Genomic DNA, 25,229 nt, shown 5'->3' on the forward strand with positions numbered 1-25,229 from the left:
CAATTTGGATTGCAATAGTAAAAGTATAGGTCAGAAGGGAGGTAGCAGTTTGGTTTACTATGTTTGGTCAGATTCTGGCTGTAGATTTTCTGTTTTGGGGAAAAGTTGTATTGTTGTAAAGTTCTAGATAGCACATTGTACAGGAGAATGAAAACTAGATGGTATGGAGGAGGATAGCCATAAAAGTGAGGAGATTTAGGAAAAAATGTATTATTAGTAATGATAAAAATTCTAGAGAAAGGTTGGTGAAAAATAACAAGGGATATGGAAAAAAGTAGAAGCAAAAGCCACCATCTTTAAACACCAAGTACCAGGCACTATACTCGTGCACTTTATGTTGTTATTAAATCCTTCAGTAAGCTTCTCAGGTAGATAGGTCTTACTATGCCCATTTTACAAATGAGAAAACAGAAGTACAGTGAAGTTATGTAATTTGTTCAAGGTCACCTGGCTAGACAGAGAGGGTCCACATTTATATCCAAACATGTCTAATCTAATACCTAAAGCCAAACTCTTTAGCTATACTCCCTCTTTGGATAACTTTCACTGAATAATATGTCAAGCTCTGACAGGTAAATGAAATACATTAGCGTCAGTACAGGAGGATCAGTGGTTCCCTCAGCCAAACAGCCTATCTTGTTTCTCCCTCTGAGTTTCCATGAGGTTTGGTTTGTGCCTTTCTAATGCCCTTTGAATTTCTTGTCTGATGTTGTTGTATTATTGTCTGAACTCTGTGAACAAGATATTAAGTTTCTTTAGGGCAAAAACTTTGGTGTTTTTTTTTTTTTTTTTTTAATCTCACAGAACACTCAATACAGTGCCTTGTGCACAGACTTCTAGTGACTTCCTAACCATGGGGTAACTGACAATGGAATGGGATGTCTCATGGAGCAGAAAGCTATTATATCACTGGATTTGTTCAGAGATACAGAGGGAATATCTGCATTGGATGTTGGACCAGAGGAACTCCTTAGACACTTTACTTCCATAACCCCAGTGTTCATTACATATTACATTTTTCAAAATGAAATTAGCTTTAACTTTAAATATGATGATTGCATATTAACATAAAGAAGTTGTATTTCTTTATAATCTTTGTAATTATAAAGAAATATATATAATTATATATAATTGTAATTCCTTATAATTATAAAGAAATATATATAATTATATATAATTGTAATTCTTTATAATTGTTTGCTTACCCATACTAAAATTAGGGTACTTTTTATTTATTTATTTATTTATTTTTAAAGACGGAGTTTCGCTCTTGTCGTCCAAGCTGGAGTGCAGTGGCACGATCTCGGCTCACCGCAACCTCCGCCTCCTGGGTTCAAGCGATTCTCCTGCCTCAGCCTCCCAAGTAGCTGGGACTACAGGTGTGCGCCACTATGCCCAGCTAATTTTTGTATTTTTAGTAGAGACAGGGTTTCACCATCTTGGCCAGGCTGGTCTCGAACTCCTGACCTCGTGATCCACCCGCCTTGGCCTCTGAAAGTGCTGGGATTACAAGCGTGAGCCACCGCACCTGGCAAAATTAGGATACTTTTTAATCAGTGTTGGCCATATTATTGATTTCTCCTCCCGAGAGAAATCAGCAACGTACAATAGGAAAAAAAATGCCTATGGCTGGGCACAGTGGCTCACACCTGTAATCCCAGCACTTTGGGAGGCCAAGGCGTGCAGATCATTTGAGGCCAGGAGTTCAAGACCAGCCTGGCCAACACGGTGAAACCCTGTCTCTACTTAAAAAATACAAAAATTTCCAGGCGTGGTGGCTCACGCCTGTAATCCCAGCACTTTGGGAGGCCAAGGCAGGCAAATCACCTGAGGTCAGGAGTTCGGGATCAGCCTGGCCAACATGGTGAAACCTCATTGCTACAAAATACAAAAAAATTAGCTGGGCATGGCAGTGTGTGCCTGTAGTCCTAGCTACTCGGGAGGCTGAGGCAGGAGAGTCACTTGAACCTGGGAGGCAGAGGTTGCAGTGAGCCGAGATCCTGCCACTGCACTCCATCCTGGGTGACAAGAGTGAGACTCCATCTCAGAAAAAAAAAAAAAAGAAAAAAGAAAAAAATGCCCGTGTCGACTGGGCACAATGGCTCATGCCTGTAATCTTAGCACTTTGGCAGATGGATAGCTTGAGCTCAGGAGTTCAAGACCAGCCTGGGCAATATGACGAAACCCTGTCTCTACCAAAAATACAAAAATTAGCTGGGAGTGGTGCGGTACGCCTGTGGTCCCAGCTACTTGGGAGGCTGAGATGGGAGGATCGCTTGAGCCCAGGAGATCAAGGCTGCAATGAGCTATAATCATGCCACTGCACTCCAGCCTGGGAGACATAGTGAGACCCTGTCTCAAAAATAAATAAATAAATAAATAAATAAATAAATAAATAAGTAAGTAAAATAAAAATTTTTAAAAAAGCCTGTGCCTAATTTGAAAGAATATTATAAATTTTAAGTTTTTAGTCAGGGAAGTGGAAATGAACTGTCATAAAATGGGATGTTTTATATTTATTTTTGTTCCTAGTTACTAAGACAAGAATGCTATTCAAAGAAAGTGAATGAATAGAAAATGAGAGACACTATAATAGTATAACATCAAGAATGCTTAAAAAAACAGTCTCAGAATTGTTCTTTGTACACAAAAACAATGGTGCTTAACAATATATTGGTTCCTAAATCAAATTTCCAGCTGCCAGGAGCCACCCTTGAGTGGGAGGTGATTTAGTGCCAGCAAGTTGGTTGCAGCATGCCTCCTGCTTCCCAGGCATCGAACCCACTGGTAGCAGAGCTAGAGGACTGTTGAGCACTTGGATCCAACATCCTACTGCTCATAGTGCCATAAAACCATGAACTAAACCTTTTAATTGTTAGAGAACAGTGATCAGTAAAGCAAAATCGGTGTTCTTCCAGATGGCATTACTTGGGGCCTCCACTGCTGCTTGCTCCTGCCCTCTGGTTGCTTAGATCTTGGGGAGCCTCGTTAGATGTGGCAAAGCCTGCATGATCTGACAGCCTCAGTGAGCAGACCAGAATCGCAGGGGAGAATATGGGACAACATGTTCTACAATGATGGCCTTACTATTAGGAGAGAAGCCCTTGGGAAACCTACTTCATGTTCTGTCATTTTTGCCATTTCGGGAAACTGCCAAACCTGCTTATTTGAAGTTCATCCATATTCTTCTTCATCCCAAGCACCCAGAATACCAAATCAAAATGTGAGGAAAGCAGGATGGTACTAGAATGTGGGGGCAAATATGGGGGCCTTCAAAGCTCATATAATTAATCAAATCGACAATAAAAAATACAACTAGAATTTCAGCTTTATCATAATGGCCATGAAAATGGGAGAATATAGCCTTTGTGTTTTTCCTAGATGCATTCTAAATTGTACTGTTAAAGAAATTTCTGAACTTTTACATACAAGTTTTTAGTTGGTCATTGTGCTCATAAAAATACTTTTAGAAAACAAGTGAAACTTAGGAGTGCTAATTTAGTAAAATGGCTGTCAAGATCTGGCAGACTGCCTTACATCATGGCTCATGCCTGTAATCCCAGCTTTTTGGGAGGCCGAGGTTTGCTTGCTTAAGCCCAGGAATTCAAGACCAGCTTGGATGACATAGTGAGACCTCCATCTCCACAAAAAATAAAAAATTAGCTGGGCATGTTGGCACACCTGTAGTCCCAGCTACTCGGGAGGCTGAAGTAGGAGGATCAATCAAGCCTGGGAGGTTGAGACTGCAGTGAGTTGTGACTGCACTGCTGCCCTCCAGCCTGGGTGACAGTGAGACCTTCTTTCAAAAAAAAAAAAAAAAAAAGATCTGGTAGACTGAGTTAGATTATTAGGATTTCTAAAGATATATTTGAAATCAAATGATAAAATCCTATGAGTTGCTCAATATTTTACATTTTAATAAGATTGGAGATTTTTTCAAATTATAAAATATTTTCTTCATGTCTGTGATATTTTCACTCAGCCTTAAAATCAGTACAAAAGAACTCCCATCCAAATTAAAATCACTGGATAACCTTAAACTTTCCTGTCTTGTCTCCTGATAACCTCCTGTTTATTCTTTAAAAATCAGTATAAGCCTAATTTTCCTCTATGGAAATTTTAATGAATTTTTCCTGTAGGTAAAGTTATTTTTGCCTTCCTTGATGCCCAAATTCTATCTGTCCTAGCTCAATGGATTCAATATTTATTGAATTGCCCAGCATGTGTGAACCAATTACAAAATTGAAGACATGGGTATTGCTGTAGTTTGAATGTCCCCTTCAAAACTCATGCTGAAACTTAACCCTCCATGTGGCAGTATTGAGAGGTAGGGACTTTAAGAGGATTAATACATTCATTGATTAATGGATTAATGGCTTCATGGATTAATAGGTTATCATGGGAGAGAAACTAATGGTTTTATAACAAGAGGAAAACAGACCTAGCTAGCATGTGAGCACACTCACCCCATTCACCATGTGATGCCCTGCACCACCTCAGGACACTGCAGAGTCCCCACCAGCAGCAAGAAGGCTCTCACCAGATTCGGCCCCTCAACCATAGACTTCCCAGCCTACAAAACTGTGAGAACTAAATTTCATTTCTTAAAAATTATCCAGTTTCAGGCCAGGGGTGGTGGGTCACTCCTATAATCCCAACACTTTGGGAGGCTAAGGCAGGAGGATTGCTTGAGGCCAGGAGGAGTTAGAAACCAGCCTAGTCAACATAGCGAGGCTCTGTCTCTACAAAACAAAAATTAAATTATTTTTTAATTTTTAAAAATGTTAAAGTAGCTTGGATGTGGTGGTGTGCACCTATGGTCCCAGCTACTCAGGAGACTGAGGCAGAGGATTACTTGAGCCCAGGAGTTTGAGGCTGCAGTGAGCTGTGATTGTGCCACTGCACTCCAGCCTGGGTGACAGAGCAAGGCCCTATCTCTAAATAAATAAATAACGAACCAACCCAATTTCAGATATTCTGTTATAAGCAACAAAAAATAGACTAAGATATCTAAGAATATAACTGTTAGATACTGTGGCAGGCAGCCTCTAACATGGTCCCCAATGATCCCACCTTTTGGTGTGTAATCTCTTCTTGAATATGGGCTGGATTTACTGACTTGTTTCTAATGAAAAAAATTTGGCAAAGGTGATGGGATGTCACTTTTGGGATTAGGTTATAAAACAACTAGGGCTTTTTCTTGATCATCTTCTCTCTGTCTCTCTCTCTCTCTCTGAAGGAAGCCAGCTGCCATGTTCTGAGTACTCTCTGGAAGGGCCTGCATGGCAAGGAACTAATGTTTCCAGCCAGCAGCCAGCAAGAACTGCAAGCCTTGTGAATGAGCTTGGATGCAGATCCTCCCCTCACTCAAGCCATGATATGAAAACAGCCTGAGACCCAGAGGTCAGTAAATTGTGATGTTTGTATATCTAGCAAATAGCAGAGCCAAAATTCCTGTCTCTCAAACTCAAGATTTCCTCATCTATAAAATGTAGTTGTTCCACATGGCCAGATGCAAAGTGTCATTTAGCTAAAAGAGTCTAATGAATCTAGGTCCCAAATTAAGTTCATCATTGTCCCCTCCTTCCCCCTACACCCATCCTCTTCTTTCAGGCTCCCTGCCCATGTTTTTTTTTGTTTGTTTCTTTTTTTTTCGCCTGCCCATGTTCTTGATTAACTGTCAAATCAGTCAGGCTCAAACTTTTGAAAATTTTAACACCCTCTTTTTTTCTCCCTTCTCATGTATAAAATGAGTTCTGTATGTTTTTTTCTTGAAATTATCTTTTTCTTCTTCTCCCTAGTTCAAGCTTCTACCATATCATGTGTGGATAGTTGCAAAACGTACAGAGTGTCCAGTTTTTCCTGGCCCAATCCACTTTGTGTGGCTACTTCTCATACTAATCTTGTTTAAATGCTATTTTCATCTATGCCTCCAAAAACCATAATGAGCCCCTGTTTCTTATAAATTATGTCCCACTCCTCTCTTGGCTTAGCTCTCCAAAAGCCAGCACCACCCTTTGGAGCCAGCTTTCTTCTAATCCCCAACACAAACCTCCTGCTTCAGTCTATCTGGCTTGCTCTTGGGCCCTTGAGTTATCCATGCTAGTGTCTGCCTCTGAGACTTTGTATTGTCTTTGGATTGTTATTTTATTGTTTACCCAAATTCTGCCATCCATAGCATCCCAGCTAAATCCAACATCCTGCTCAGATCCCAAGAGGCTTCACTATTGCTAAAATTGATATCACAGATCTTTCTAGACCCTTAGGGGCTACTATTCCCCATTAAACTTCCCTATTCTCTTTCCATACAAGTACCTAAAATGTAAGTGTCCCCACTCATCCATCTTATCCTGTACACTGGTCCCCAGACCCCCTTGTGCCTCCCCAAACTCATTCCCTCACTGCTTCATTCCTCCTCATACCTTTCTGCTGTACTCTCCGGAACCCCCATTTTATGGAGAGCAAACCATCCTACATCCCCAGCCTGTCTCCCACTCCTTGCCTTAACAGAAACTTGGCTATCTTACAAGAACATAGCTTCCCCTGCTGCTGTCTTGAATTGAGGGGTGTTTACTTTACCAGTCCTCATATACTGCGGGGTTGGGAGCAGGGTTGGCCTTCTCCCAGCTTCACAGTGCTACTGCCACACCATTGCTCTGAAAATAAATAAGAGATTAAGCCAGCTGGCATGCCCGCCCCCCATCCATCCATGCCTGTATCATCTAACACCTTCCTGACACTCCTACGATGATTTTTTTTTAAAGGCACCTGGTTTATAATCTTTCTCTCCTAGATTAAAGATCTTAAATTACAGCTTTAAAACAATATTTTTTATTATTCTTTCTCCTTAAAAATATACTATAATAGGCCATGCCGGATGGCTCACACCTGTAATCCCAGTGCACAGGGGGGCTGAGGCAGGAGATTCTTGAGGCTAGGAGTTTGAGACCAGCCTAGACAACATAGCAAGACCTCATATCTACAAAAAATAAATACTAAAAAAATTAGCTGTGCATGATGGTGTATGTCTGCAGTCCCAGCTATGAAAGAGGCTGAGGGGGGAGGATTGCTTGAACCCAGTTTGAGGCTGTAGTGAGTTATGATCACACCTGTAAATAGCCACTGCACTTCAGCCTGGACAACAGAGTGAAACTGTATCCTTGGAAAAAAAAAAAGTACTATAATAAAATCCCTCTATAATCTTATCTATCTGCACCCTACTCCAGTGATGACCACCATGCACAGCTTGGTGTGCATGCTTCTGAAACTGCAGTCTCGAATCTACTTTAGAGGTCATTGGCTTTGTGGATTATCTTTAAAGCACCCTACCCTTCCTGCACTTTTATCTGCTCAACTCCAGGGACCTTCACCTGCCCCCAACTATTCTGTATTAGAGGGCTTAAACTCCAACCTTCCTCCCTCTAACTACAACCTCCTTTCCCTTCTAGTTGCCTCATGCTGTCCCCATACCTGCTTTTAAGGTATAATCACCCAATCTTTTCTTTTTGATTGAGCTGAAATTCACATAACATACAATTAACCATTTTAAAGTACACACTTCAGTGGCATTTAGTGCATTCCAAGTGCTGTGTAAATACTACCCAGTCTGCAGATTCAATGCAATCCCTATGAAAATCCCAATTTTTTTTTTTTTTTGCAGAAATAGAAAAACCCATCCTAAAATTTATATGAAATCTCAAGGGCTCCTGAATAGCCAAAACAACTGATGTAGAACAAAGTTGGAGGGGTTCACACTTTCTGATTTCAAGACTTACTACAAATCTACAGTAGTCAAAACAATATGGTACTAGTGTAAGGACATATAGACCAATGGAATAGAATAGAGAGCCCAGAAATAAACCCTCACATATATGGTCAATTGATTTTCAAGAAGGATGCCAAGACCATTCAATGGGAAAAGGACAATCTTTGTAACAAATGGTGCTGGGAAAACTGCATATCCATATGCAAAAGAATGAAGTTGGATTCTTACCTTACACCATATATACAAATTAACTCAAAATGGATCAAACATCTAAAGGTAAGACCTACTCTTACAAGAAAATGCAGGAGAAAATATGACATTGGATTTGGCATATTTGTTTGATGTGATACCAAAGACAAAGGTAACAAAAGAAAAAACCAACAGTGGACCCCATGAAAACTAAAAACTTTTGTGCGTCGAAAGACACTATCAATAGGGTAAAAAGGCAACCTACATAATGGGAGAAAATATCTGCAAATCATATATCTGATAAGGGATATGTTTGGGATATTTCCAGAATATATAAATTACTTTTTAAAACAAAAATATACTATTTTTGTGAGGTAAAAGATAATTAAAATTTAGAGGTTTACTCTCTCTATATATATATGTATTTGTATATGTGTGTATGTGTGTATACAAATAGACCCCAACTTATGATGGTTTGACTTAGAATTTTTCAACTTTATGATGGGCTTATTAGGGTAGTAAATGCATTTTTGACTTAGACTATTTTCCATTTACAATGGGTTTATTGGGATGTAATCCCATCATAAGTGGAGCATCATTTGTTTTATAGAATATATATGTTGAGGAAGACATATATAAGTTAGTATAATAAGCATCATGAAATTAGGGACCACATCTGGCATATGTAACATTTTTTCCCGCAGTGCCTTGTAACACGATCTTGACCCACAGTAAGTTTTCAATATTTTTAAAAATTAAATGAATGAATGACAGAGAAAGAATATTCTGTTTAATCCCTACATTACTACCAGCATTATTTTTCTAAAATTCAGATCTGTTTGTGCTGTTCCTTGTTTAGAAATATTGTGTGACCTCACAGTGCCTTTAGAATCTGGTATGAACTCCTTAGATGGTGGGCAGACCTTCCCTCCATCTGTTCTCATGCTCAGCCCCCACATGGTACAGTAGAAAAGTGGCTTCAGCTTTCATGTACCTTGGTCAAATAGGGGCAATAGACACTACCTCAAGGACTGTTGAAAGGATTAAATGAGGCCGGGCATAGTAGTTCATGCCTATAATCCCAGCTCTTTGGGAGGCAGAGGTGGGCAGATCACTTGAGCTCAGGAGTTTGAGACCAGCTTGGCCAACATGGTGAAACCCGATGTCAACTAAAAATACATAAGTTACCCGGGTGTGGTGGCACGAGCTTGTAATCCCAGCTACTCGGGAGGCTGCGACAGGAGAATCGCTTGAACCCAGGAGGTGGTGGTTGGAGGTTGCAGTGAGCCAAGATGGCACCACTGCATTCCAGCCTGGGTGACAGAGTGAGACTTGGTCTCAAAAAAAAAAAAAAAAAAAAAAAAAAAAGACAAAGAAGCAGCCAGGCACAGTGGCTCATGCCTGTAATCCCAGCACTTTGGGCAGCCAAGGAGGGAGATCACCTGAGGTCAGGAGCTCGAGACCAGTCTGGCCAACATGGTAAAACCCCATCTCTACTAAAAATACAAAAAATTAGCCGAGTGTGGTGGTGGGCACCTGTAGTCCCAGCTACTCAGGAGACTGAGGCAGGAGAATCACTTGAACCTGGGAGGCGGAGGTTGCAGTGAGCCGAGATTGCGCCACTGTACTCCAGCTTGGGCAATAAGAGTGAAACTCCATCTCAAAAAAAAAAAAAAAAAAGATTAAATGAGGTGTCACCTGAAAATTTCCAGCGTATAGTTGTGATGAGTCAATTAACGTGTTTCCTTTTCACCCTCCTGCATGCTGCTCTTCAGCATACTATACTCAGCATACTATACTCTTCACACTTTCAGAGTGTACATGTAATTTCACTTCTCCATATTTTGTTCATGCTTTCCCCACTGCTTTGTGTGTGTCTTCTCCATCTTCCACCTCTCTATAAAAATTAAATGAAAGCTTCAAGACAAGTCTCAAATTGCACTTAGTAAAAGCTTTCTGACTCCCCCGGGAGGGCTGAATTCTTTTTTTATGCTTTCATGTAATTTTATAAGACAATTTCTAAGAAACTTTCATAGACTATCTTATATTACAGTTATTTGTGGACACAACTTGTGGACATATGTATGTATCTTAAGAGCCCAACACAATATTAATTAAACTGAGTTGATTTTTTTGACCAGGAAATTTGGATCTTAAATCTCATAACTGAAATATATCATGAAATCATCCAAAGCATGCTCTCTCTATACATAGTTCCTCTCTTTATGTGATAACACCCAGCCTGGCAGTATAGCACCCTTGCCACCCACAGCTCTCTGGAAGGTACAGCTGTACAAGATAACATGAGGTAATGTGACTTCTAGGGATAGGTGGTGGTGGGGAAGCCCATCACTGCTTAGACCAGCGTCGAACATGCCTGACCCAGTTGGAGTAAATTATTTGCTCAGAAATGACTTGTATGGTCCAGGTTCTCTCAGAGGAGCCAGGCTAGTTCATGAAGAAGAAGTTTAGTGTGTATTGCCAGTTGATTGTGAGTACTGGAGCTCAGTGGTCTTCCTTGTCTAGATCCAGAAAGAGCAGCCATGTTGTGCCTCACACAGGATGAAGGAGCCGAGGAAGACAGACAGAATGTGGGAGAGGCTGGAGCTGGCTGAGAAGCAAAGACAAGGGGGACACAGAGGGACAAGCCACCCTGTCCCTGAGAATTCCCCAGTTTTCTGACCAATTTGGGTGAAACCCAGCAACTCTTTGTGTTCCATCCGTCGATACTGTGAGGTCTCTCTATACACTCAGTAAATGCTCCTTTTTACCTCACTGGACTAATGCTTTTTAGAGTCACATGCATGCTGACTTCAACAAAGCAAATTGTTTATCTGAATCAACTCTGCCGTGTACCATGTCCAGTCACTTGAACTTCCATTTCATCTTTGACTCTCCATTTGCTAATTATGACTTTGGGCAAATCTTTTGTTCACTCTGTGTATTTGTCCATTTTCACATTGCTATAAAGATACCATTGAGACTGGTATCTTTATAAACTGGTAATTTATAAACAAAAGACGTTTAATTGACTCACAGTTCTGCATGGCTGGAGAGGCCTGAGGAATCTTAAAATCATCTTGGAAGGAAAAGGGGAAGCAGAGCGCATCTTACATGGCAGCAGGCAAGAAGAAGAGAAAGGGGTAAGTGCCAGATACTTATCAAACAAGCCGATCTCATGAGAACTCACTATCATGAGAACAGCAGGGGGAACTGCCCTCATGATCCAATCACCTCCCACCAGGACCCTACCTTGACATGTGGGGATTACAATTTGGATTGCAATTCAACATGAGATTTGTGTGGGGACACAGAGCCAAACCATATCACTCTGTGTCTCAGTTTCTTTAGTAGGTAAAATGCAATAATTTCATATGGTGCTTTATCACTTTCCATACATTATCTCATGTGAATTTTTAAAAAGTTCTTATGATACAGGCTAATAATTTTTCCCCATGTTTTACAAACAAAGGAACTTTCCCAAGATCTCACAATTAAGTCCTAGTGAAATGGGACTCAAACACCAGTCTCTGACTTCTGTCTACTCAGGTGGTCATCAACTCTACCTCAGAGAATATAAATTTATTTTTTAATGGTAAGTCTTTGCAGATTGATTAAGATCCCCTTCTTGAGAATTTTTGGTAAAAGACTTTGAAGTCATAAGAGGTAACAGTGACTTCATATTATATTTGTATGAGTCCTGTTTCAAAATATATTGATAATGTGGCTGGGTGCGGTAGCTCATGACTGTAATCCAGCACTTTGGGAGGCCGAGGTGGGTGGATCACCTGAGGTCAGGAGTTCAAGACCAGCCTGGCCAACATGGCGAAACCCCATCTCTACTAAAAATACAAAAATTAGCCAGGCGTGGTGGCACATGCCTGTAATCCCAGCTACTTGGGAGGCTGAGGCAGGAGAATCGCTTGAACCCAGAAGGCAGAGGTTGCAGTGAGCTGAGATCATGCCATTGCACTCCAGCCTGGGCAACAAAGTGAGACTCCATCTCAAAATAGATAGATAGATAGATAGATAGATAGATAGATAGATAGATAGATAATGAATTCTATGATAGGACCACTAGAGTGGAGATCTGTAGTTATAATAAAGTACTTTATTTCTAAAAATATGCATAATACTTGCCTGTGTCATGGGCTTCATGAAGAATTCCAGTTACTATCTGAAAGTTTAATTGCAAGGTTTGGGGCTCAAGATGTTACTTATCCTCATGGGCAGTACCTGTTACTTCCCCACTGTAAAATATGCTAGCTCAGGTCACAAGGAACTTTGAGTGCTAGGATAGTACCACATGGTCCAGTTCCCCAGAACTTCTTCCCAGTGTCTCCACAGCCACTCCACAGCCTGAGCAGGTCTTGCCACTGGCAGCTCTCTTCCCCTACTTCCTCCAGGCCAGGGGTTGGCCTGATTCTGCTTAGAGCCTGCATGCGGCTCCCTCAGAGCCTTGGGGTGGCCGATGTTTGCTGCTTCCCAGAACCACCTTGTACTCTTCCATGCAGAGCCCTGTTGAGTCACCATGCCTTCCTCCAGCTGCTGCCACAGACCACACGGCTTCTTTCTCAATTAACTCTGAAAGAGAAAAGTACGTTATGCAAACCAGGTGGGAGCACAAGAGCGCAACCCCCTTCCTCCCCAACACAGAGAAGCACACTGGGGCTCCTTGTGTAATTTAGAGGTTAACTAACACATCATGTTGCAATTGTGCCTATGTGAAAAAGAAATGGAAGGAGGAACCAGGTTTGGAGCTGATTCTCTGCTGCAAGGGCTCACCCTCAGTCTGACCTGTGCAGTAAGACTGAGAGAAGTACTAAGGGTATGGCTGGAAAAGATCATAATATTAAAACTATTTTACTATAATGATGATAGCTACCATTGTAGTGATATGCAATAATATTACTAACACTGAAGTCTTTACTATATGCCATCCTGTGTGTTAAATCTTTTATGTATGTTGTGTATATAATACATGTAAAGCCTTGTTGTTGTTGTTTTTGAGACATAGTCTCACTCTGTCGCCCTGGCTGGAATGCAGTGGCGTGATCTCAGCTCGCTGCAACCTCTGCCTCCCAGGTTCAAGCAATTCTCCTGCCTCAGCCTCCCGAGTAGCTGGGACTACAGGCGCCTGCCACCACGCCCAGCTAATTTTTTTGTATTTTAGTAGAGACAGGGTTTCAATGTGTTGGCCAGGCTGGTCTTGAACTCCTGAGCTCAGGCAATCTGCCTGCCTCGGCCTCCCAAAGTGCTAGAATTACAGATGTGAGCCACCGCACATAGCCCATGTAAAGCCTTTAACATAGTGCCTGGCACAAAGTAAGTGCTCAATAAAAGATAATCATAGCATTATTATTTTGTTTATCTTCACAGCCATCCCAAATTATCTGCCAAGCCTTTGCTCTTCAGTCAGTCGTTCCTTTAGGGAATGTTTATTGAGCCTGTACTATTTACCCAGCACCATATATATATATATATATATATATTTTTTTTTTTTTTTTTTTGAGACGGAGTTTTGCTTTTGTTGCCCAGGCTGGAGTGCAATGGCTCGATCTCGGCTCACTGCAACCTCTGTCTCCTGGGTTCAAGCAATTCTGCAGCCTCAGCTTCTCAAGTAGCTGGGATTACAGGCGCCTGCCACCACACCTGGCTAATTTTGTATTTTTAGTAGAGATGGGGTTTCACCATGTTGGTCAGGCTGGTCTTGAACTCCTGACCACAGGTGATCCGCCTGCCTCGGCCTCCCGAAGTCCTGGGATTACAGACATGAGCCACTCCGCCCAGCCTTCCCAGCACTATATTAGGCGCTGGGGATACTTAGAAGAGTGAATGCCCTTTCGGACATGGGTTCCAATCTGGCTTAACCACTATCTTTCTGGGTAACTTTGAGCATGCTTCTTAAGCTTTCTGAGCCTGAGTTTATTCAACTGTTAAATGAGTACAATAATTTCTATGTCATAAGATTGTTGATAGGACTGGAAACACATGCAAAGGGCTTAGCCCAGCTCAGTGTTCATACAAGGAGAAGCTCCTCAGCCAGGCCTGCTGGCTCACGTCTATAATCCCAACACTTTGGGAGGCTGAGGCAGGTGAATCAATTGAACTCGAGAGTTCGAGACCAACCTGGGTAACATGGCAAAACCCTATCTCTACAAAAAATACAAAAATTAGCTGGGTGTGGTAGTGCCTGCCTATAGTCCCAGCTACTCAGGAGGGGGAGGCTAAGGTGGGAGGATTTCTTGAGCCTCCGAGGTGGAGGTTGCAGTGAGCCAAGATTGTGCCACTGCACTCCAGCCTAGGCAACAGAATGAGCCCGTCTCAAAAAAAAAAAAAAAAAAAAAAAATCAAGCTGGGTGCGGTGGTTCATGCCTGTAATTCCAGCACTTTGGGAGGCCGAGGCAGGCGGATCAGGAGGTCAGGAGATCGAGACCATCCTGGCTAACACGGTGAAACCCCGTCTCTACTAAAAACACAAAAAATTAACCGGGCATGGTGGTGGGCACCTGTAGTCCCAACTACTGGGGAGGCTGAGGCAGAAGAATGGCGTGAACCTGGGAGGTGGAGCTTGCAGTGAGTCGAGATCGCACCACTGCACTCCAGTCTGGGCAACAGAGCAAGACTCCGTCTCAAAAAAAAAAAATTATTTACTATAGAACTTGTATATGTATTCTTGAAAAAGAATTCAAAGGGAGAACCTCTTCCCAGGGTCACAGAGTGATCAGTGCCACAGCTTGGACTTGGAGCCTTAGCTTATCTGCCATCTTCCTACTGCATCAAAGCAGAGATTGCCACGTGATTGCCCAGTATGATTGAAAGTTTGAAGTCCGTATTTCTCTGAAAACTTTGGTGTACCTAGATTCTGTATGTCTCTTGGACAGATGAAGAGCTGCTGTACACAGAAGGGAGATTTTTTTTTTAATTGAGGAATCTAACTCAAGAATAAATTCAAGGCCAGGTGCAGTGGCTCACGCCTGTAATCCCAGCACTTTGGGAGGCCGGGGTGGAAGGATCACCTGAGGTCAGTAGTTCGAGACCAGCCTGACCAACGTGGTGAAACCCTGTCTCTACTAAAAATACAAAAATGAGCTGGGGGTGGTGGCGTGTGCCTGTAGTTCCAGCTACTCAGGAGACTGAGGCACAAGAATCACTTGAACCTGGGAGGTGGAGATTGCAGTGAGTTGAGATCATACCACTGCACTCCAGCCTGGGCAACAGAGCGAGACTCCATCTCAAAAGAAAAAGAAAAAGAAAAGAACTTTGGATCCTTTAGAAATCTTCAGACACTTGGCACAACATGAAGTTAAAACAACACCCCACTTAGTTCCATGATATTTCTGATGAATAAGAAATATGAAGCCACAGAGCGAAACCAATATTTTTAAAAACCTCCTGAAGAGATTTTTTTCTTTGTTGATTACCATCCAGAGACAACATTTGTTTGAAACTTTGAACAGAATCAGTTTGTAGGGATGAAACCCTCATTCTTCCCCGCCTGGGCCCAGACTTTCCATATCTTGTACTCTGAGAACCTTAAAGTCTTGAAATGATTTGCAGTCCCAGCGAAGAAGCTAAAATCAAAACTGATTTGGGGAAAAACCGTTTACTTTCTGACCTCTTTGTACTCTTCAGAGAATTTTTGTATGCTTGTTTATTTTCTTAATGTCTCTTGGTTGTGTTTTTTCCTGCTTTGGTTTCATATATGAAATGTTCCATCTGTGTATTCATTTTCTGGATTTATTCCCTAGAATTTTAAGTAAGAGTGTTTCTCAAACTTTTTTTTACTCCAACCCACAATAAGAAATATATTTTGCATGTTAACCTAAATACACATATATTTACATATATATCTAAAACAAGTTTCATGAAATAATACTCTTGCAATGAGGTATGCACTATGGTTTTTTAAAATTCTATTCCACTTTATATATACAACAGTTGGGACAGAGGTTCAGGAGCAGGGAAGGGATGAATAGGCAGAACACAGGGCACTTTTAGGGCAGTGATAGATGCATGACATTATACATTTATCAAATCCCACAGAACTGTACAACAAAAGAGTGAATCCTCATGTAAACTGTGGACTTTTTATTATTATTTTTTAAGACAGGGTCTCACTCTGTCACCCAGGCTGGAGTATAGTGGCACAATCTTGGCTCACTGCAACCTCCACCTCCTGGATTCAAGCGATTCTTGTGCCTCAGCCTCCTGAGTAGCTGGGATTACAGGTGCACGCTACCATGCCAGGCTAATTTTTACATTTTTAGTAGAGACAGGGTTTCACCATGTTACCCAGGCTGATCTCAAACTCTTGGCTTCAACTGATCTGCCTGCCTCGGCCTCCCAAAGTGCTGGGATTATAGGTGTGAGCCACCCACCATGCCCGGCCAAACTATGGACTTTGGTTAATGCTAGTGTATCAATATTAGTTCATTAATTGTATCAAATATGCTTTCTGTGCAATTTTTGTGTTAATCTAAAATTGTTCTAGAGCATATTATAAATATTTGTAAAAGTAAAACACAAAGTTGGATTTAACCTACTAAAATTGACTTTACTATCCATTAATGACTTGCTTTCCATGGTTTGAAAACTTGTGGCCGTGGCCTGGTGGGGAGTACCCTGGGTTTCTGTTAGGTTGGTGCAAAAGTAATTGCGGTTTTGCCATTAAATGGCAATTACTTTTGCACCAACCTAATAACTACATCCCAGCATCTGTCACTCTATAGAGCCTGCCCTTCAACAAGCCACATAATAATGTCTCTCAGCTTTCTCATCTGAAAAATAGAGTGTTTGATCAGATGAATGCCAAGGTCCTTTCCAGATCCAAAATATTATACCTGTAAGTATAAATTCTCATTTTAAAATGTCGTAGAGTAAAAGAAAAGTCATGAAGCATGAATTGTAGATTATGTGCATGTTATTTAGGCATGTTTTATGTTTTATAGGCATCAAATGGGTACTTTTCATCTTATTTAAAATAAGTAAAATGAAAAGTAATTGTTCTCCAGCAAAATATATAAATTACATTTCTCTCTGAGTTCCTGATTCAAGATCTCTGTGGAAGAAGAAAAACAAAGAACACCTAGGAATGATACAAATGATCCTTTCAATTTTGGCACTTGTCTGCCCTACTGCCATGTCCTCATGAGAGTATCCCTGAACTCAGTTCTCGTTGGTCATTTGACGTTTGCTGGGAGCGTACTATGGGCGAGGTCTTATGCTGAGGGTGAGCCTAGTGGTGCCTCACTTCTTGTAGCTTGGGTCAGGAAATGGAAATCAGCTACTGTATCCCAGAACCTTCTTGCCTTCCCAGTCCCAAGGCAGGTGCTGTGGGAAGAGTGTGTATAAGGTCTGATGGGGACAGACCTGGGGTGAATCTCAGTGGCGCTTCTCAACAGCTATAGATCCCTAAGTAAGTTGTCTAATCATCATCCCCACAGTGTTCTCAGATGAAAATGGGGGTAATACCCCATCTTATAGGAGTTTAAAAGGATTAAATAGGGAATGTAGCTATCATCTTGTGCCTGGAATTCTGCAAAGCATATGAAGGTGCCTTTGGAACTTCGTTCCCATTTTTCATATTTGCTCTGCCACCTCTACACCCAGCCCCGCTTTCTGCAACCAATTGTATTATAACCCCCTCCCAAACACTTAATGCATCCTCCCACTCATGTAATTTGTTTACCTTGTTTTCTATTTATTTATTTTGAGATGGGGTCTCTGTCAGCCAGGCTGGAGTGCTGTTGCATGATCTCAGGTCACTGCAACCTCTGCTTCTTGGGCTCAAGTGATCCTCCTGCCTCAGCCTCCTGAGTAGCTGGGACCATAGGCACACACCATCATGCCCAGCTAATTTTTTGCATTTTTGGTAGAAACAGAGTTTCACCAGGTTGCCCAGGCTTGTCTTGAACTCCTGAGTCAAGTGATCCGCGTGCCTCAGCTTCCCAAAGTGCTGGGATTACAGGTGTAAGCCACCGTGCTTGGCCTTACCTTATTTTCTAAGAACTGATGACCATAAGTAAGTTTTGGCACACACCACTTTGTATGCCTCCTCTCTCATCCCACCATGTCCGTGGAGATAAACCTCATTGACATGGAACCTCAGAGGCAGCCTGCAGAAGGAATACATCACAACAAGATGGCAACACTCTTTAAGAGCTGCATTTCCAGTCCTCTGGCTTTGTTTCAGTGGGGCTGCTTTTAGGTTGATTGAATAACTAGCAGCAATGATAGCACCTAAATTATTAGTTAATGAAAGTCTGTAATTTGCTAAGCATGTGCTAACCAGTTTATATAAATCATCTCAAAGCCTCACAATAACTTTGAAAGGCTAGGTTTTCCCTTTCACAGATGAAGAAGTTGAATATTTGATTTATTTATTCATTAAGGAAGAGATTTTTAAATAAAAATAATTTTTTTGTAGAGATGGGGATTCCCTATGTTCCCCAGACTGGTCTCGAATTCCTGGGCTCAAGCTATCCTCCTGCCTCAGCTGCCGAAAATGCTGAGATTACAGGTGTGAGCCACCATGCCCAGCTAAGGAACAAATTTTAATGGGTGCTTCTTATGCGAAAAACATGGGATTAGACACTGGGGATAGAAAACCGAATGACACATAGTCCTTGCTGTTAGGAAATATATGGTGTGTTGGGAAATCTGGCAGATCCACAGACAATTACAATCCTGGGGTAAACGTTGGGAAGGGTTAGAAAATACAGAAGATGGGCTGGGTGCAGTGGCTCACACCTGTAATCCTAGCACTTTGAGAGGCCAAGGCAGGCAGATTGCCTGAGCTCAGGAGTTCAAAACCAGCCTGGGCAACACGGTGAAACCCTGTCTCTACTAAAATACAAAAAATTAGCCAGGCGTGGCAGTGTGCACCTGTAGTCCCAGCTACTCAGGAGGCTGAGGCAGGAGAATCGCTTGAACCCTGAAGGTGGAGGTTGCAGTGAGCCAAGATAACGCCACTGCATTCCAGCCTGGATGGCAGAGCAAGACTCCATCTCCAAAAAAAAAAAAAAAAAAAAAAAGACACGGAATATGACACCTGACCAGACTGAGGTTTGCATAGGAGGCGAGGATAGAAGCTGTATTAGTCCATTTTCACACTACTATGAAGAAATACCTGAGACTGGGTAATTTATAAAGGAAAGAGGTTTAATTGACTCACAGTTCTGCATTGCCAGGGAGGCCTCAGGAAACTTACAATCATGGTAGAAGGCAAAAGAGAAGCAGGCACCTTCTTCACAGGGCAGCAGGACAGGGAGTGCAAGCCAGGGAAATGCCAGACGTTTATAAAACCATCAGATCTCATGAGACTCACTATCACGAGAACAGCATGGGGGAAACTGCCCCTATGATCCAATTACCTCCACCTGGTCCCACCCTTGACACGTGGGGATTATGGGTATTGGGATTACAATTCAAGATAAGATTTTGGGTGTAGACACAGCCAAACCAAATCAGAAGCCTCAGATCTTTTCTTAAACCTAGTTAATCTGAAGTCTGTCCCCTACCTTCCCTAACCCCCACACCAGATTAACAAACCTAGAGCAATTCCTCCAAATCTCCATAAGTACTTTCCTGCCCTCAGTTAACTAAACCAGTGAATACCAATGCCCAAGGACCATGTGAATCTTAACAGGACCCTCCCAGAGACAACATGTACTGAAGCTGGGAGGACCATATAGTTTATCACAAAAATGAAGATATTTTTGAGACTGAAAGAGACCCTATTAACAATTATTCCAGGATAACAGGTATAAACTAGGTGTGTCCTAGCAACCTGGGACACAGGTTTAGGTTAAGTATAACCTAAAGGAAGGCCTGTAATGAAAAGACTGAGGCTGAATGCTAACCAGTGGGGAAAACACTGGGGGCAGTAGTTCCTTGATGTCCCTCAATCCTCTCCACTAAGCAGTGACATGGGCTTAAATCTGGGGCCTACTTTCCCTAAGCTCAGGGAAGCACTGCCTGACAGTGGACTGTGGGGGTGGGGGATGGTTGCTCTAGCAACAATCACAGAGGTCCCTTGGGAATTGTTACCAGGGTGAACTCACTAGCCAGGGGAATACCCCAGAAAGAGCTGCCAGTGGGAGGAGGGCCAGCCTCACTGGTGATTGGAGTCCAGCAGTCCCACTTATTGGGAGTGCTGAGCCAAGCCCATGTCGTGCTTCGCTGATGCATGGCTGGGCTGAAGAAAGAGCTCTTTGAATTGTTCATAGAAAAGACTGGTGCCCAAAAGGCCAGGGCTCAAGAATGAGGCTGCCTCAAGCACAGTGCTTGGCAGGACACCAGGGCTGAAAGGTACAGCAAAGGCCTCCCAGAATCGCTTCTCAGAGCAGGGATTTGCATCACAGACTGGCCACTGCAAAGACAGATGGGAACTCACAGGTTTTGTGTGTGTGTTTGTGGTTCACTGCTGATGGACGCATGTCAGAAGGCACCTGAGCCTTGGCCCAGCCTTCATGTGGAGAGAAAACCCAGACCTGTGTGAGCAGCAGGTAGTTGAAGCAAGAGAAGCAAGGCCGAGCATCCAGGGCTTTGTCAGAGGCTCCTTCCTTCCTGGAATCCAACTGTACAACCAGGAGCCAGAGGTCTTGGTGGCCGGATGTGGGTCTAATCCTGGTTCCATGGCCTCCCAACTGAGTGAATGAGATTATAATGATAAAATATAATTTACTGTGTACCCGGCACTGCCCTAAGCACTTTGTGTTTCTTATCTCATTTACTCTTCACAGAAACTCTTGGTACTATTACTATACTCGATTTCTAGAGAAGAAAACTGCGGCACAGGATAGAGTTGGTTTGCCAAGGTCAGGACCTACACCTCACTGTGTGAGGTTAGAAACTGAGCACTGGACCCCCATCCTACACTGCCTGTTTCATGAATTGTAAAAGGGGGGATAAATGTAGCACCTCCTCCCTAGGGTGTTGCGATATTCAAGTGGGATAATCCATTTATAGCATGGGCACGGTGGCTGCATGTGAAACAGTGGGAGCTACTGTCAGTTTGATTAGTTCTGGCCTCTCTGCAGCCTTGCTACTCTCTGTTTATTCTCAGCAGCCTTCAGACAATTTTCTTTTCTTTTCTCTTTCTTTTCTTTTTTTCTTTTTTTTGAGACGGGAGCCTCATTCTGTCGCCCAGGCTGGAGTGCAGTGGCGCAATCCCGGTTCACCGCAACCTCTGCCTCCCCATTCAAGCAGTTCTCTTGCCTCAGCTTCCTGAGTAGCTGGGATTACAGGTGCATGTGCCACCACACCTGGCTAATTTTTGTATTTTTAGTAGAGACTGGGTTTCACCATGTTGGCCAGGCTGGTCTCGAACTCCTGACCTCAAGTGATCCACCCTCATGGCCTCCCAAAGTGCTGGGATTATAGGCGTGAGCCACCACGTGCAGCCTATTAAGACAATTTTCTGTTTGAACTTCACAGGACTTTCAGCTTCTTGGGTTGGGACACATTGTCTATTTGTTGCGTGTGTGGAGAACAGTGGACAGCAAAGATCAAAACCCTTAGAGGAGAGGGGCAAGAGAGAGGATATGAGTGGGGATTCTCTGCTCCCCTGAACAGTATTCCAGGATTCCTTCACCAATTGAAGTTCAAGTTTGGTCCTCTGAGCAAAAACTTTAGAGAAGTTCCTTTATGTGTTTATTTAAATTTAGAATAAACATCTCTGTAGCAATAACAACAAAGTGAACACTCCTGGTTTTGTTCTTTTCTTATTTTTTTTGTTTTGTGACTCTCATGCACACATGGAAAAACAACACAAAACAAAACCAGATGAACTGAAACCATTTCTCTATCCAAGGCTCCCATATGTAAGAAAAGGAAAGATTTTTTCCTTCTTGGGCAGGGTTAGATGGTGTTGGTGGGGGGGAGTTGAGAGGGAATGGTTCCACCATCCTGTTCCAAAGCTCCAATTCCCCTCCAGTACCAAAGCTGAGTTATCCAAGAGAAGCCCCAGGGAAATTTGCTCCCTGTATACCAAGGGGATTCGTGAATCTCTCCTCAAGGTAGAGATCATCAAGGATGTGCCCAGCCACTCCATGGAGCGAAGCTGCTGCTCACAAAGAACATGCATGGTGGATTTCCAACTTGGAACTTACATGTGGGGAGGCTCTGGGACTCCTTCCTTTATTCCTTTTCCAGTCCTATTAGTCTCAGATGCATGTTTCCTGGTCACTGAGGGAGCTGCAGGCCCAAGGACCATATCTGCTTACACTTACCCACAGTGTTTTACTTGCTCTAGCCTGAATGTCAGCATTCCAGGACCACTGAGGGAGGGACAGAGCAGAGAGGGCTGGGTCAAGTGGGCAGCTTCCAGGAGCACCCCGGGAGACCTGTGGAGAGCTGGGCTGCACTGGAGTCTGGGCACAGCAGCTCTTCCGAACTGCAGACCCACTCCCTCCCTTTAGTATTGTCCTGTCTCTGTAGGCTTGAGGATTAAAGGCATGAAAAGAGTTCACAAGCCAGTGGCTTAAGACTTCTCTTGATGTTCCCAGACAGCTCTGTTCAGAGGCATTAGCTGTCAGAGAGAATACTCTGCAAGATTTGAAGCTGTGGCATGGTTTGCTCGTCCAACCTTCTTTACTCCCGTATTTGGCCTTTGCAGTTGACAAGTAGAGCTGGTTTGCCTTCCTCCAAAAATGTCCATGGAGAGGAGCAACGAAGACCTAGGAACAATGAAGGGAAAGGGAAATAAAAAAGGGGAAAGCCAATACCAAAGAAACGGGTTAGGAAATTTTCCAAGGAAGGTTGATCTGAATGAAAAAAAAAATCACAAGTTTTGTTTTTAGAGCAGATAATGTATCTCCGTGTGTGTATATATTACAGCCTCACTTAGAAATGCCACAGGGGGCTGGGTGCGGTGGCTCACGCCTGTAATCCCAGTACTTCGGGAGGCTGAGGAGGGTGGATCAACTGAGGTCAGGAGATCCAGACCAACCTGGCCTACATGGTGAAACCCCGTCTCTACTAAGAATACAAAAATTAGCCAGGTATGGTGGTGTGTGCCTGTAGTCTCAGCTACTCGGGAGGCTGAGGCAGGAGAATCACTTGAACCCGAGAGGCGGAAGTTGCAGTGAGCTGAGATCGCACCATTGCGCTCAACCCTGGGCGACACATCAACTTTCATAAAGCCAGGCAGGTGGAACTTAACACTTCCTGGTGAAAAGGACTTTGTGGGGTGAGGTTCTTGGACAGCTGTCCCAGGGAACTCCTGGGAGAAAGATCTGGTTCACCCGAGACTGGTGGAAAGCAACCTGTGCTAAAAACTTGCTTTCAGCCAAGAAAGCCAGGATTTGGCTAAGAGATAAGCATGGGCACGTTTGACCCTTTTGTGTCTTTCATTTGATATTAACATAGCTAGACAAGAGGGAGAAGGGTGACCTCAAAGTGATAAGGTCTGTTTCCTTTAGAACTAGAGGACCCAAAGATCTCTTTGTTTTGTTTCTGCCTGGAAGACAAGTAGAGCTCATTCCAGTTCTGTAAAAGGTCACCAAATACCCTGCAGTCTTGTTGTAGTAACTGTTTCTGTGAACTTGCTTCAAAGGAAGAAAACATACTATTTAATACTGACCAAAGACACCTGGGGTTGTTTTCTGCTTCTTGTTGTTTGTTGTTTTATTTTGCAAGAGCAGATAATGATCAGTTTAGAGTCCGGTTTCCCTGGTGCCAGAAACAAACCCTAGTACCTCCTGTTTCTGGCTCAACTGTCCCCAGCTGTCTCAAGTGATCTAGTTGGAACACGGAGAACAGAGAACAACTGACTTCCCCTTCCCCTGGGTGGTGCATTAGAGTTCTTTCCCAGATCACACACAGTATCTGAGACTCTGCCATGGAGGAATCCACTCTGTGGGGACCTTCTCCTTTCCAGTCCCCAACCCAAATTTCTTCACAAAGTAGCAATAATTTGTTCTTAGGGCACATGGTGCTTTGCAGTCTGCACAGCTGAAATGGCTAGTCACAAGATGGTTTGTAATTTTAAATATACCTCTGCCCCACCCAGATTTCAACACATTAGTAATTATTCCACTCCTACAACCTGGTGACTGGGAGGAAGGAGAGAAGAGGGGTCAGGATTCAAAAGAGCAGCTGCAGGGCTCAGATGTGCTGTCCCCTGCCTGCTAAGAATAGCTCCCATTTTAGCCAGCGCTCACTCTGCCAGGTATGTGCTAAGCACTTCTTTGTTGCCTCTGATCCCCGAGACAGCTCTGGAAGATGCAGGTGATTCCTATTTTGATTATGGGGAAACTAAGGCTTTGAGAGATGGAGGAATTTGCCTAAACTCGCAAAGCCAGTAAAAACTGGAAGCGGGTCTGAACTTCCTTCTGGTTCTCAAGCACTGCGCTTTTCATTCTCACACTGTACTGCTGCTTCAAGCTGATGAATTTAGCAAGAGTGGGTACCAGGAAATGCCAGTGAGACAGGAAGGGAACAACTGCCAAAATGCCAAACCAAAAGGGGTTTGAAACCTGAGAGTTGGGATTTCACCACTGCAAAACCACGGGGCTGCGTGGAGGTATTCATGGGACACCGAGTGGTATCACTAGCAGCGGACTCTGCATGCTTACTTAGAGCATAAAAGGATAGCACCCTTGGCCATTGCCTGACATGAACTCAGTTTGGAAATTGCAGAGGTGTGGAGAGCCATGGATGGGTTTTATAATTTATTCTAATGTAATCTCTGTGCTAAAGGCTGTTTGAAAAAAATAATGAAGTTGATGTTGCTTAAGTTATATGCAAAGGTAAACTGGTCTTCCTTCAAGATATTTGGAATGGAATGAATGCCCTTCCCCTGGCTACCTCCCAATACCTACCCTCCACCCTCAAAAGAGCTCCAGTAAGGCTTCCTTATCTTTCCTTGCCCTGCTTCCTACACTGCTGCTGCAGGTGTCTCTGGGTGATTGTGGGGGAAACCACTGTGGTTAAGCACCAACACCAAGACATGGCACCAAGCTATCTTCTCCCTCACCGTACAGCCAGGCGGGCTGCTTGGTGGATTTGGGGTCACCCTCTCCATCTGTCTCTCCCTGATAGTTACATTTCTCTTCCATCACTGTGTGTTTGGCAGTGGATGAACCTAGAGCATTACATACATTTTTTAAAATTTATTTTTTTCTCTTACTGATCTGAATGGGTAGATGAAAATTACATACATTTTTAAGAGAGCACTTACTATATGCCAGGCATTGTTCTAAGTCCTGTTACACATCTTAACTCTTATCCTCATAAAATGGCACAAAGTGGGTAGCACTATTATCTCCAT

The 25,229-nt window shown here is 43.0% G+C and overlaps 1 long non-coding RNA gene across 3 annotated transcripts in view; it reads left to right on the forward strand.

Moving 5' to 3' along the window:
* Positions 1–25,229, forward strand: part of LOC109028036 (uncharacterized) — a 130,378-nt gene that overhangs the window by 10,520 nt on the left and 94,629 nt on the right. The window contains exons 2-5 of one of the 3 annotated variants that reach the window (XR_010134837.1): positions 5,240–5,403; positions 7,661–8,041; positions 20,701–20,775; positions 21,395–21,659. This is a non-coding gene — a long non-coding RNA (uncharacterized lncRNA). Of the gene's footprint in view, positions 1–5,239; positions 5,404–7,660; positions 8,042–10,993; positions 11,098–20,700; positions 20,776–21,394; positions 21,660–25,229 lie in introns of those variants that run through there. The other 2 variants (XR_010134838.1, XR_010134836.1) reach the window with 2 other exon arrangements.

This window comes from Gorilla gorilla, chromosome 7, assembly GCF_029281585.2.
Source record: "Gorilla gorilla gorilla isolate KB3781 chromosome 7, NHGRI_mGorGor1-v2.1_pri, whole genome shotgun sequence".
In the NCBI taxonomy this organism is placed as follows: domain Eukaryota; kingdom Metazoa; phylum Chordata; class Mammalia; order Primates; family Hominidae; genus Gorilla; species Gorilla gorilla.